The sequence below is a fragment of the Triturus cristatus genome, chromosome 8, assembly GCF_964204655.1.
Source record: "Triturus cristatus chromosome 8, aTriCri1.1, whole genome shotgun sequence".
Lineage (NCBI taxonomy): Eukaryota > Metazoa > Chordata > Amphibia > Caudata > Salamandridae > Triturus > Triturus cristatus.
In genome coordinates, this window is record NC_140591.1 from 43,118,279 (window position 1) to 43,133,670 (window position 15,392).

The 15,392-nt window shown below is 46.8% G+C and overlaps 1 protein-coding gene across 1 annotated transcript in view; it reads left to right on the top strand.

The window, feature by feature from the left end:
- Positions 1 to 1,311: 1,311 nt before the first annotated feature.
- Positions 1,312 to 15,392, top strand: part of LOC146799967 (uncharacterized) — a 347,905-nt gene continuing 333,824 nt past the window's right edge. Inside the window, exon 1 of the mRNA XM_085620915.1 lies at positions 1,312 to 1,449. The gene's annotated coding sequence lies outside the window, so the exon portion shown is untranslated. The remainder of the gene's footprint in view (positions 1,450 to 15,392) is intronic.

The following is a 15,392-nucleotide window of genomic DNA, read 5'->3' on the forward strand; positions in this document are numbered from 1 at the left end:
CCCCAGGGCAGCAGCGAACTTGCGCTGCCATGGGGACAGTGTATTCATGTGAAAAACGGATCGGCTACTTTGAAGCTGCTCTGTCTTTCACAGTGCAGGCGGCAATCGGCCTGCACTTTTAAGTGGGATTAGAGATCCCCTTGCAGGTGGGTGCAGTAAGTGACTGCACCCACCTGCAAGAGGGTATCTGGGGGGTTCATGGAACCCCCTTTCCACCCTGAAGAGGGCTGCCATCAGGGGGCGCACTGACAGTGCACCACCTTTTAGGTGCCGCCAGGGTGGGTGCTGTTTGTATGTGGATGTTGTTCCAGGACTTGGCGGCAAGTGAATAAAGGGAACATCTTGTACAGAGCTTTTCCTGAATACATGCTGCTTTTCTGTGTGGCACGGCACAGTGCTGTTGTTGGGAACTTCCCATAATCAGGGCTTTTTGGGAGAGAATGGAAAGCTGTTTGTGTCCTGTTCACCTTCATGCTGTGAATTCCTCGAAACACCTAGCAGTTTGTTTGCACTCAGAGTAGGCAGTCAGATGAAAGACATGCTTTGCTCTCTGAATGAAAAGAAAGCTGGAGGTGAGCTCTGAAGGTTAATGCACATGGCATAAAGACGTGTGTGTGACCTACAGGCCATGAGGTCAACTCCCTCTAACATAGCCTTATTGTTTTTATCTTGATTGTGACATCTTGTGTATGAACATATCTCAACTTATCCTCATTTGGAAGCAGATACCTTCCATTTCGGCTTATCTCCACCTTCCAAACAAGTGAAATGCCTTCCAAAGACTTCAGTGGGATCACCCACCCTGAAAACGTGACCACACTCCCAAAAACAAATAATAGGAGCACAAGGGTTAGCAGCTGCTGCTACCCCTAGCTTTGTCACCTGCTCGAGCCTAATAGTATTTTCATACCAACACAGCTATAAACATATCATTAAAATCCTGTACTTTTTCAATATAAATTTAATGCAACAAATATAAACTTGTCTAAAGAATTCCAATGCAAGTCAGTCCTAAAATACTTTTAAAGGAATCATGGGCAAAACTGCTGAGTGCAAAGGGCTTTCAGGGGTTTTACACAAACTGTTATTCAAGCTAAACTTCCAGGCTCTTCCGGAACCGCACAACAGACCCAATGGCCCAAACACAGCCCGCCCCTTGCTGGACCTGTCAGCACCGATGAAAATTAGCACTTGTTCAGTATCTTTCTACTGTACATGACTAAGGCAGTAGTATCCTCTTTCTGAGCATGCGCGGAATAGTGGGGGTTTTTGATGTGAGCATGCGCAGTCATCCATCCGTAGTCCGCGCCTGCGCACTAGCCCCGTCTCCATCCCATCTATGCTGTTGGTGCCGTTCCTCCTCCTTCCTCGCCGCTCGCGGGTCACCGTTTACGCGATAAAAACGACAAAGAACGAACTGGAGGAATGAGGGTCAGGAAACCAGAACACGTGAGTGATAGTGTGTGCAGTGACTCTCAGTGTTGGGTTCAAGGGCGACCCTGTGCTGGGCCTGATTCAAGGCCGACCCTGAGCTGGGGCTGATTCAAGGCCGACCCTGCGCTGGGGCTGATTCAAGGCCGACCCTGAGCTGGGGCTGATTCAAGGCCGACCCTGAGCTGGGCCTGATTCAAGGCTGACCCTGAGCTGGGGCCGAGTCTGGAAAGGACAAGAGCTGAATTCTGCCTCTATTCGCTCCAATGTTTGTAAAAAGAGCAGTTTGGGATAACTTTTTGAAGTAATGTAATTTTTTACTCACCGTTTTACAAATCTGATAGGGGGAAACTACTGATTTTACACATTTCGAAGTTTTTTACTTGCTTTAAAATGATAAAACTGGTCATCCTGGTTAATTCCCTAGTCTGGTGGCAGTCCTGTACACAGTACTGAATACAGTAACATGATTCGCCCGGAATTATGAAAATGGTCCCATAGTAGTTTCTTTAGTATGTTATATAATTAGTATATTAAAACCAACCCAGTAAACAAAGGAGACATTTTATTTTTCATTGGTTCTCCTCATGAGGGAAACCTATCTATTCAGGTGGCAGCCAGGTCCGGAATAGAGAAACTCCGCTTTTTAAGTCTGGGTACCAAACGCCTTGGTGTAACGGGAATCCTTTAAGTCCTTGGCTGTTAACCCTGTACTAGAGCCCCATTAATAGCTACTACAGAGTGTAGAACAACTTTGTATCTGGATGTCCTCCTAAACATATCTTTGTTGAAGCTCAGAATGAGGATCAAGAGAAAGTGAGCTAAAGGTCGGAGAACATGAACTTGAGATGGGGAGGTACGAGTTATGATGCTCACTGCATACCTGGCATCGCAAGTGTTCTTGATCACAAGGCACTAGGTAACTCATTCCAGACAGGAATGGCAGGCTTACGAAAATACTGCAAATACAAATACACGAAAATGAACTAAATTGGGCTCTTTGGTGTCCCAGGACATGTCTCTTGATGCATTGACCATTTCTGATCTAACCGCTTTGAACCCAATGACTCCATATCTCTTGAATTTTTCAAATCGTGACATAAAAGAATAATCTTCAAAATATTATCCCCTGTTCAACTGATCATAAGGTTCTCTGGAGTCATACATGTGATCTAAAACAAGCCTCTGAAAAATGGTCTACGCTTGCAGTGGCAAATATTGATCGCTGGGTCACTGGCATAATATATACTGCTGTATATATTATGCTCTCTCCAATGGCAACCACCAACAATAAAACATTCTATTAGAGTGTGCATTACTGGCTGAGTATCATCACCAGTTGCTTCTTGGCTGGTGATTATCTACTCACTCGCTTGTAGGTGAATATTATTCCTCAATATTCGATTGAAAGCGGCTATAAGTTTATTGGCTATCACCATAGGGCTTGCTTTGTATGAGACAAAGGCAAGCCCAAGTTTGCGAGAAATATTTGGACCATATGTGGAACCATCAGATGTCTACGGTCATCCTGGGTAGGAGTTATTTCAAATAGCTTAATCGTTTAAGTACTATTTCAGAAGCCAGTGTATTGCTGCCCAAACTGAAACAGACTGCTTCGGAATAGGTTGGGAGATTACGTTTGAGAACCTTTTAATGTTAGATCCAACGGTTCTCTGTAGCTTATTGGACTTTTTTTAAATCATTGTTTTAAGTATCTAAATATTCTATGTTCAAGGGTGGAAGATTGTTTGTACAGCACATTTATTATAATGAAATGTGCAAGGGCACTTTTGTTCTCAAACAGGGGCCATTCACAACTTGAGGCTACCCTTGAAGTTTCCTTTTTTCAATTTAATTTTGTCATAGTTTTTCATTTTGCAGGTTTGAAAGGGTGTGAGCTCAGGACTGGGACAGCAAACCTGCATCCATGGTAAATGTGTCACAATATCAATGGGGACTTTTAAAGGCTGAAAACAAGAATTAATATGTACACCACCTTCAACAGTAACCACATTATTCTCAGTTAAGTTTATCCACAATACTTGGTGCCAAGTTATCAGTGTGGGCATGTTCTTCTTTCTCATAAAGAACGCCAAATCCATAAGTACAAAACTTAAAATTTCAGGCAAAGTACAGAGTGTTTTAATTAGAGATCAAGAGTTGCTCCCCTCTGGTAACTATAACCACTGGCAGAATTAACAATAATATAGAACTTTGTAGATGGGCTAATTCCATTCATTAACAGTATTTATTCACAGTAACATTCTCATTCAATACCTTAATTTTTTATTTTATTATGACATCAAGATTAGAAGATTAATGAGACACCAAAGGCACCTGCTCAACCATTTGAAGGTCTTGTCAGTTAATTCTAATGTGGACAGTAAAATAATGAGCTTGAAGTCTCATTTAGATGTTGCCGGACAAGGTACTCTGCCACAAATGTCCGCCAAGCTGACAGTCTGTTCACTCTGTTTAGAGTTGGGGGAGGGGGCAATCATGATTTCACAGGTTTAAAAAAAACATTTTATTAAATTTAAAGCATTAACTGTCGGATACATCATGCAACTTGCGTCAATATGCTGAGACATTGTGATTAGACTATACCAACTAGTTTCTCTCCCCCTAACCCCCACAGGTGGAACGCTGGTGTGATAATATATTAGCAACATTTTGATGTAGATATAGGTATGTAACAAGGCGAGATCACAGTATTCAATGAACAGTTTGCAAAACAACACTTTTTGAGCCTTGAGTGGTTCTCAGGGCTTCCCAGGATTACAGTGCACAACAGTGCATATGCCATGTATCTTTGCTATTGGCTATTCGACTATGTCATCCCGAACCGGTGTACCCTTCCCCAAGTGCAGATCCAAGAGCATCTGTGTTCACGCCCTTAGATCATCTTCTAGGTTCTCGTCCCGCCTAACATGCCTCATTCTGACCTCTTCCGCAGTCGCCCACTCCAGCATGTCCCACAACCATTCCCCATGAATCGGTGGACATGCATGCAGCCATTTAATATCAATTTGTCGTTTGACAAACACTAGTCCCAGGCTCAGAAATTTACGGCTATGTTTTCTTTTGGCAGGAGTCAGGAGAAGGCCTAACAACATTTCACGGGGAGTACCTTCAAACTCCCATCCACTAGCTCTCCCAATTATCCCACTCATCAAACCAGTGTATCGCATGCTGGAGGTTTGCTGCCATATAATAAAACTCTAGATTGGAGTGTTCAATACCCTCTCTTTCCCAGGGTTGTTGCGACATATGTAGTCCAATTCTTTTACGCTTCGTGGACCATAATAGATCCACGAGGAGGCTGTCCAGCTCTCGAAAGTACCGTCAGGGGCGCTTATACAACAAGCCCTGCATGACATATAGGCAGCAAGGCAATGTCACCATCTTGAATAGGGCCAATCTCCCCATCAGGGGGGCAAAAGTTTTATTTACGGCACAGCGAAGGCTTGGAACGAATTGCCTCGCCATCTGAGAACCATCACTGAGCTCCTACCTTTTCGTAAAGAACTAAAAACCTGGCTCTTTTCTAAAGAGTAGACCGCCTCCTCTCTACCGTGCCAGTCTGAAAGAGAATCAAGAAGCGCGAGGACACCTCCGGGTATTTGTTGCGCTCTATAAATTGCATTAACATTAGTGTTAGAGGAAGGTCTTTCCAAAGTTGGACCGACGCACATACTCCTGTCAAGACCCTACCTATGTTCAAATCCAGGAATCTCTGCCTCTCCGTGGCAATACTTCTGTCAAGACCTTACCTATGTTCAAATCCAGGATTCTCTGCCCCTCTGTGGCTATCCTAATACCCGAGTAGTGGACTCCTTCCAGGCGCCACGCCAGTGGAAGTTGCGGGAGCAATACGGGGTCCATATCTGTTAGTGTCCCTAGCGGCATGAGTTGTGACTTCTGGGCGTTCACCGAGAGGCCGGAGACCGACGCGAACTCAGGCAGTGCTGTCTGCCGTGTCGGCAGTGCCTCGACCGGGTCCCGCAGATACACCAGGGCGTCATCAGAGTAGAGCAATATTATATGCACAGTTCTCCCCACCTTGATTCCCCATTGCATAAGCCTGTGTCGTAGCAACATTGCGAGCGGTTCCATTGCCACCGCAAATAATAGCAGCGATAGAGGGCAGCCTTGCATCGTTCCGGGCATAGAGGGAAGGACTCCGACACATAGCCACCAGTTCGGCCTCTGGCAGTCGGTGCAGTGTACAGTAGTATTATCTACGCAATACATTTGGGCCCAACACCCATTTTCCTCATGACCTGCCATATGTATGCCCACACTACCAAACCAAAGGCTCATTCTATATCGATGAATGCAAGCGCATACAGGCCAACTTGTATTTCAGGGGCCTGGAGGACGTGAAAGAGTCTTTGAAGATTTAACATGGTGCTCCTCGTAGGGATGAACGCACATTGATCATCATGTAGAAGTGTAGGTAGGGAAGCATTCGGGATGCCAACAGACGACTCAGTATTTTGGTATCCGCAAGTGCTTCTCGCATATTATCCGGGAGGCGCCACACTTGGTAAGCCTCGCTGTATACCTTCAACAGCCTATCTACAATTAAGTCAGCAGATTTTTGATAAAATTTAGCAGGAAAGCCGTCACCTGCCGGCGTTTTTGCCAGCGTTTGATTTTTCAACGAGGCATGAATCTCATCCTTAGTCAGGTCTGCCTCGGTTATAGGCCTATCTTCCAGCCTCAGACTAGTCCCACTAAAAAGTACACCCCACTGGGATCTGGCCTTGTCATTTCTGGCGCATACAAGTCAGTTAGCTGAGGTCATATCAGCTTATTTATAGCCCCCTGTGATGTAAGTAATGTGCCCCCTGTGTCACTCAATGGCAAGATGGGATCTCGGGAGTCCTGCTGCCTCACCAATCTTGCTAAGAGAGCCCCCATCTTGTTCCCCCTCAGCATGTAGTCTCTGTCTGTGTGCCATATAAGTGTATTTTTCCAGTTTGCGCCACTCATCGAGTTCGGCGCTGCGCCACTCTTCTAACCTGGAAGGTTGAGTCGGGAGCATCTTTTCCATCTGCAATATTTGGGTTCATCTTGTTCCAGGTCATCTATCAATTGTTTCCGCACCCCATATGATGTATTCATACACACTCCCCAGAGTTCCACTTTCATTGCTTCCCAGTCATGAGCCCTACTCATAGAACTTCCCAAGTTTTTGTGGAAATAATGCCCTAGCGCCTTCTGGACCGTCGCCAAAACTGGCAGGTCTGCCAGTGCCTCCGCACGTAAGCGCCATTGCGGCATCACTGGGCGCGATTGTGCCCAAGCCAGGGAGAGCAAGAGGGGGGAGTGGTCAGAAAGATACCTCGCCAGATATGTCACCTTGCAAGTCAGAATTGCGAGGCCTGGAGTCGATAGATAATAGTCTAGTCTGCAATATGTACCCACTGCCAGTGTGTAGCAAGAGAATATTCTAACAGTGAGGTGCCTTTCCCTCCATACATCTTTTAACCCTAAGTCTGAAGGATGTGGGGGCCCAGATCCAGATAGCACCTCCCTCCCCGGTTCCACAACAGCAAAGACATACAAACGGATTCTGCAAGTCCAGGATGTAGTAAAGGAAGTTTAATTAGTAAGGGCCTTGCAGGACTTCCTGTCTGTGCCACCACCCATCACAGCCTCTGGTCTGTAGAAATGACCATATTTTGTTAGGAGAAAATTATGGATGGCCGTCGTCTGTGCTGTCAGTGTAGTACTCAGGGTCATTCCGTCTATCTAAATGAAGTTTTGGAGTTGCCAGCAGGGCATTTATTTCACGTAGTGTTCCATCAGAGCAAACGTCTATGTGTCCCTGTCCAGTTTGCGAGCCAGGCCGTACAGTTTTTGCGGCTCGCCGTCGGTCGTGATGATCTGCATTTAGTCGTTAAGGTATGTGGCCTTGATCTCCCCGAAGACAGAAAAGGGGGCCCCAGGAGCGTGTCCACCCAGTCTGAAGCTTCAGCCGCTGATCAGAAGAAATGCAGCTTTCCCTGATGTAGCACCCGGAGCTTTGCCGGGAACAACAAACTTATTGTATAGCTTATGGTCGCGGAGCCTCCCTTTGACTGCTGTAAAAGTTTGCCGCTACTCTTGTACCTTCAAGGTGTAGTCCAGGAACACAGAGACCAGGGGGGCCCTTCACTCGCATGCCCTGCAGTATTGCGTCCCTATCCCTGTGTTTGTTCCACTGTGAAGAATTTTGATAATGTCTGTGGGTGCTTGATCTTTTTATTCCACTCCCCGAGGAACAGCTCCGCCGACTGCTCTTCTGCCTTTTCAGGAACTCCCACAAAGCGGAGGCTGTTCCTCTGAGACCAGCCCTCTGCATCTTTGACTCGGACTTCCAGGCGGATGGTAAACTTTCATAGGGAGGACACCATTTCGCGAAGAGTCACCACTTCTGACTGCTGGTCCGCCGCGTCTCCCTCTGCAGTGGTCACTCGGTCCGCCACCCCTGCAGGTCCGCCCGCAGCAAGGTGACATCGATGGCCACATAGTCTATTTTAGTAACTAGCTCCGTGCGTGTGCTCTGGATTGTCGCCATGAGGTCAGATAATGTTTCTCCTTTGGTTGGACTGTCACAGGTGAGTGCTCGACAGAGTCAGTATGCACCTCACCAGCGCTGCCCGCCGGTGCAACGACCTGGGTATATTTGTCAATTTGGTTGAATTGTGTAGTCTTGGTGGTCTTATCTTTCCCCATGGTGGCCCTGTCGTCGGCCAAGTTCAGGGCCCATCTGGGTACTGTCAAATTCACCCATCAGGCACAATCACAATTACTGACTCAACGTACCCTGCCAGAAGGATGTTGTCTTCAGGTTCACAGATGGCGTCCAGTAAGAGTAGAGTCTTTTCCACTCGTACTTTCTTTCCATCCACTGAGGCCCAATGCAGCTCGGTTCAGCGGCAGTCAGTATTAGTACACCCCCAGGCCAGGCTATGTACAGAGTCATAAGTGTCATCACCTCATCGCTTGCCTGCAAGCATCTCCACAGGCCTCAGGTGCTCTGGCAATGGAAAGCCACATGGTTCGGCCAAGTGTGTTAGGTGGTGGCAGGCAACCACAGTCAGGCCGGGCCTCTACAGCGCAACCACCACGATGCCAGAGCCCCGTTAGCTCACGCAGCGGACTGTAGACTGAAGGCCCTGCTCACCGGTTCCCAAACAGCGAGGGGCACTGTACTCAGACCCAGGGAGCATCTAACGACCCTCAAATGAGCTGTCGCCTCACTATATCAGCAGCCGTCCCTCACCAGGCTCGTATTTTCAAGGGCTCCCCGGGATCGGCACCGGAACTCCCAGCCCTCACCGCCTACCTTCCGCCTCGCAGTCCATTCTCCGGGACCTCCGACCAGACGGCAGGTCGCGTTTCCAGCATGCACCCTTCAGAGTTTGCCCAAGGATCAGGTAGTCCTCCACAGCTTCCCATTGGTGGGCTATCGTCTCACGCCTGTCCGGCGCTGCCGCAGCATCAGCCCCTTAGCTCTGAGCAGGGGTCCTCCGCCTGATCGACTGTCGGGCCAGTGGCCCACTCAAGATGCTCAGGAATCACCGGGGCCGGCTCCCAACAGTCTTTGTAGCAGTGTCGCCGGGCAATGCACCCCCTCCTGTCTCCGGCGGCCCTGCCGTGGGCCCGCAGACCTCACACCTGTAGACCTCACCACCATAGTCTTGTCTACCCAGGCGCCTCGACATGTCTCTCGGCTGCTCTTCACCGCAGCCTCCGGGGAACTCACTTCGGAGCCTTGCCCTACGGGTAGGGGCATGCCACACCACAGAGATAGGCCCAGTCCAGAGTTACTCGTTATGGCGCCTACAGGATGGGAGCCAAGTCGGGTTTTGAGCTCAACACATACGCCTCAACCATGCGCTGGACTCGGGTGGCGGGGGGTTTGCCCAGGCAGTCTGGTAGTGCGGCGCACAGCAGGATTGTGATGGATTAACGGGGCCTGGATCGGAGCGCTTTCAAGGCGCGTCCGCCATCTTGGCCGTTCAGGCCACACCCCTCCTGATTTCACTGTTGGTGCCCCTGCTGGTGGTTAATTACGCCAATGGACTTGGGGGCAGTTGGTGTATGTACATCAAAGAGCCTGCTCTATTTAGAGCTGACAGTCTGGTGTACAGCTTTCCCTCTTTGGGATCGCCCGGAAAAGCCTGGCAGACCCAAAGAGAAGAAAAGAAAAATGACTCGCACTTCGAGGGAGAAAGCTCCCAGAGTGTCAGGGCATTATTTTTTTGTTTTACAAAACATGGTGGCCCTTCAGCAAACATTCAGTGCCTGCAGAGGAGGCGGTGTGCTAGCGCCTCCATTCATTGACAACGTAGCGTTCTCAGCAAGACTGGATAAGATTTTTAAATATGGTGGGCAGTAGTCTGCCAGGACAGTAGATGGTGCTACCTCTTCCACCTGAAGAACCGGGCTCATTAAGCCTGGCGGCGCAGGGTACGCCTGAAATCTTCTGAGTTCGCCTTCCAAATTACAGAGACACGGAACACTCTATTTGGCATAGGAACTTCAATTTATTAGCTGCAGCTAGGTACAGTTGTCCTGGAAGTACATCAGTGGTAGGTTCTCAGGAGACTGCCACTTCAATCCGTGGCTCACAGTCTTTTGTAGCGCTTGAATCCCCTAAAGCAACAACCCCCTCAATGTGCAATAAAAATACAAATCATCCACAAGAAAACATTCTTTGTACAAGATACAGGATAATGGGTAATAGAAATTCCTTCCCTAAGGTCGTGTTCTCTACCCGACCCTATAGGTCAGGCGGCATAGCCATTCCTTAGTTAAATTAATTTATAACAGGACGTGTTTGCGTGTTGAAGATGGTGATTCGTAAAACAACTGGAGAGGCCGAGAACGGTCACCAAGGGTCAACAGATGGTTATCTCGGGGATTAGTTGCTTCGAGCCGGATCTCAGAATGGACTTAGCTCAGGGAAACAGGAAAGGTCGTGTAATATGTGCAATAGTGTAGAATGTGAAAGAAACGCTACGAAGGTTGAAGGTGCCTGAGTGAGGGCAACAGTGTAATGGTGTTACCAGGAAAGATGGGGCCGTATTTGAATTTCCTCACACCCTTGCAGACATCGGGCCTCCTACCAAACTTTAAATGAGGGTTCTGGCCTCTAAAGGGCCTAGTTCATGTTCTATGTTCCTCCCACGGAGAACTTGCCTCTGTCTACAGACCCCTGCCCATCTGAGCATTATTTATTAATTAATTTAAAATTGTTAATAAACTTTTTTATAGCTTTACTTAGGGAACACTGTTATTTTGAGGGAAGCTTTACCCATTCTTTGCAGGTGAAACACCCCTCCAAACTTCCTTTAGCTAGATTAGCATAAATTAGCTTACAAATATGTTAGGGTCGCTAGGCAGACTCCAGGACTTGTTGGATAACAGCAGCCAGCAACCGATTGTCACCAAGAGAGAAACTAAAAGGGTCTCTGACTATGGTTGGTTTGTCGCAGTGAATGGAGAGTTAGCACACTGGCTGTAGTTGTGGTATGCAGCTCCAAGGATGGAGAACTAACTGGCCCACATGCAGGAACCCTGGTGTCTGCCTGCTAGTCTTAGTAGGAACGCCTCTAGGCTTAATTGCATGGCCCAGAGCTCCAATACATGGATTTCTGCATCCCAACAAAGACCTCTGGTTGCTAGTTATTGGAGCTGCTTTCTCAAGCCATCCATGGACGCATCGGTTTTCAGTACAAATGTTTCTGTGAAAATTTATAAAGAGACCTGGTTTTCGATTTGTTGGGCTGCTCCACGACCAGACTGCTTGCTTTGGTTGTTTTGTGACTTGGACTATATGATCCCATGAGCTGTCAACGTGTTTCCATTCAGTGCCCAGTTTGTTTTGGACAAATCTCATCTGAAGCCTGCAAACAGAGATGAGGCCTATCCAGGATGACATCAGACCTAACAGGGACTTGTATTGTCTTAGTGGGCAGCTCCCACAGACGGACGAAGGGTAGTGACCTGCCTTGTGAAAGCATTTTATTTTCTTGTACAGCATGTTGTGCAGCGCGCTCTGGGAGGTGCCTGGCTCCTACCAAGTGGGCGCCTCATTGGAAAGGGTTCCTTTCCAGTATTTGTATTCCTTTCATGTGTTCCTTGTTGCACCCTTTTAAGTTTGTTTGGACTTACTTTACCAGCACGACTCTGGGAGCAGGGAAGCCTCTCCGCAGAGTCTGGGGTTTCTGGACCCTGGTTATAAAGCCCATTTCTTTTCCCAAACGTATTTGAATTTCATGCTATCAGCGTTGATCAGGACATGTCCACCTGGCCCACCTAAGCTCGCATGGGGGCTTAGCGGGCGCACTGCTGGCGTGCATGACTAACCCACGTGCGTGCGGACTGTGCCCAGCACCAGCCCCCTTGCATCTCTAACCATCGAGACAATGTAAATAAGAATGTACACTGGGGCGAAGTTACATGCCTTAATCACCAGAGGTAAGAACTTTGCCTGCATATGCCTAAACTTTTATACATCACCGAATCCGTCTCAAATAACCTGCCACACGTGTAAGGCCAGCCTACCCAAGATCATGTTCATAGGAGTGAACCCTAATACACTCGCCAATCCTCATTATAGCTCCAAACAAAGCAACAAATTATTGCGCTGAACCCTTTTAAAAACTGGATCTCTAGTGAAACAGAGTATAGAGCGTGTCATACTCATCGAAAGTCATCATATAAAGATTGCATTTGTTACAGAATCTTGGATGGATGCGACAGGGTTCATTTGTCACACCCTGAATAGGCCCTGTAGGAGGGGTGGGGGCCTAGCAGTTATTTACCATAACTTATTCTCAGCTTCTTTCTCTACGGTCACTGCTACTACCTGCGAAGCCCTGTACTTCTACTTCCAATATTCTAACCATCACTCTTTCAAGGAAATATTACTCGATGGACCTCCGCTCCAAAAAGTGTTTTTGTGGCAAACCAAGGGACCCTATCAGAAGATGGTCTTTGCACAAATAATTCCACCATACCTGGTGATTTTAACTTCCATCTAGAATGCACTTTGTATTCAGACACCGCTGTCCTTCAGGACATCATGAGTAGCACTGGGTTAGTACAATTAGTGCAATACCCTACCCACAATGCAGGCCACACCTGAAACTACATCTTTTCCAATCATCTGCATTTAGGTAATACAGGTTTATTACCTCTCACATGGTCTGATCACTCAGCGAGTCCATTTGAATTAGCATCCCCTTCTCGGTATCACGATCACTTTACCCCCAATAGCCCACTTACCATTCAGGCATGGAACACAATCAACTGGTCCCTATTAGAAGAACAGCTCTCTACTTCCATGTCAAACTGCCCAAGGATATAGAGGCAGCTACGGCGTAGTATACTGATTGGATCCAATCAGCCTGCAGGATTTTAGCACCTGAAAAAACATCCACACCTAGGCATTCCTATCCGACCGCACCTTGGTATTCATAGGAACTAAGGGAGCAAAAATGAATTTGCTAGCACCAAGAACACAATTGGATAAAGAGCTATAATGGCTCAGAAAGAGGAAAATATAAAACAAAGCCTATCTTTATATAAGGCACTGTTAATAAAAACGAAAACAGACTTCTTTGCCAATCAGCTAACTGCTGCAAAACACTCTACCAAATAACTTTTTAGAACAGTATCCAGACTAACCTCTCCCTGCACTCAAAAATGTCTAGTAGCCATACTCCTTGCGATGAAATCGCATTGTTCTTTTTAAATAAAGTCGAACACATTTTTCACACCTTCAGTTGCTCTTCGGTGGTGAGGAGAGATCTCATCGATCTCTGACAGCCAGAACACGCATATTAGCTTTGGTCCTTCGGTGCCCATGACTCTCTTTACAGAATTCGCCCACTCTCACAATCTGTTAATTCGGGATCTCCCCTCAATCCCTGTCCGGTAGTAGTGATTAGATTGACTCCTGAACCAATAGTTGAAATACTTAACTCACTGTTCAATGCTATGTTCAAATCAGGGCTCCTTCCTAAAGCATGGAAGGAGTCATCTACTCTCCCCCTTCTGAAAAAACAAAACTTTGACCCAAAGGATCTCAATCTATTTTCGACCCATCTCATAGTTTCCTTTCCCGGCAATACTGGTAGAAAAGGCCATAAATTCCCAGCTAACCAGATTCATAAAGGATAACAACTCACTAGATCCAACGCAATATGGCTTCAGAGGAGGCCATAGTACAGAATCAGCCCTTATCAAGTCTGTTGAAGAAATCAGAGAGGCTTTGGATGTCGGGGACAACGCTGCTTTAATAATGCTAGATCTCCCAGCAACCTTCGACAGGGTCCTCCATGACTTGCTAATGGACCAATTGTATGCTTGTGGTATTCAGGGCACGGCCTGGAAACTTCTACACTCCTTTCCCATGGAAAGGAAGCAAAAGGTGGCCTTAGACACTTTTGTCTCCAAACCCTTCTCTCTTCCTTGCGGGGTACCTCAGGGGTCATCGCTTAGCCCTACTCTATTTAATGTGTATGGGTCATCTCTGGCGCAATTGATTAGAAAATTTGGATTTCAATTAACATCTTATACAGATGATGCAGAAATAGTGGTGTCACTGCTGCCAAACCAGGAAACAGATACAGGAGGCAAATTCCATGAATGTATGCAGTCAGTAAAAACTTCGATGATTGAAAACTGCCTAAAGTTGAATTCTGGTAAAACCAAAGTGGTTATTTTTGGAAATAACACCAACTTTTGGTCACCTAGATGGTGGCCAGATGAGTTAGGTACTCTACCAACTCTAGTTAAGAAAGCAAAAAATCTAGGAGTAGTAATCCATAGCAGTCTCACATTTGGGGATCAGGTGAATGCTGTGACTTCTTCCATCTTTCTTTCTTTCTTTCTTCAAGGATGATTAAAAAGATATTACATCTACTGCCTCATGACTGTCAAAAATAGTAATAACCTCCCTCATCCTGTCAAAGCATGATAACTGCAATGGTTCATATATGAACATGTGGCAGCAACATTTGAATAAATTGCAATTATTGCTAAATGCGGCAGCTAGGCTACTAACAGGCATACCTAAGTTTAAGAATTAAACCAGAAAGCTCCACTGGCTGCCAATCAGGCACAGTGTTAGATTTACAGCTCGTTGTACTGCCTTCAAGGCTCTTCATGATTGCGGACCATGCTATCTCAGGCATTGCTTTAGATGGTATACCCTACTGGAACTCTCCGCTCCCTATTAACAAAGATGATGGTAGTGACCAAATTCAAAAGAGCTAACTGGGGTGGAAGAAGTTTTGTTACCCGCTCGAACAGGGCATGGAATGGACTTCCTTTCCCTATACGTTCCTCTCCAGACCGGCTGTCATTTAGGAATGCTCTGAAAACTTGGCTCTTTAACAACTAGACTAAATTCTGCCACTTGATTTTTCATCCTGTGTTTAACGGATTTCCTTAAGCTAAGCAACAGGACACCTTAGGGTAACTGCTGCGTTCTATACATTTATATAACATAACATTACTTTGCAGATAGCCTCTGCCATGGCCTGGAGATTTATTGCTCAATTCACAGATGCAAATGCTTTTCCCAACTGAGTGTTGAGTATTGCACCTAGAAACTGGATCTCCATGTGGGGTTCTAAAGATGATGCCTCCTTGTTCAGAGTGAGACCCAAGTCCTGAAAAGGATTTTTGCAGCCCGTAATAGAGGCCTTTGCCTCTTGCTTTGATGAGCGAGTCATCCAAGTAGGAGTAAACTGTTGCAGGCCACTCACCTGAACTTCAGGTGGTTTAGATGGGGCGACATTCATCCCCAAATCCCTATGGGGCGTAATGCAGTAGCAGTAACTAACACTCTACGTCCACGCAAGTCCCAAAGGGAAGGGGGGTTTGGAAGGAGAGAGAGAGAGAAGAGAAATACTAGTGCTGCTAGTAGCACTGATTCTCTAGGCTGGGAA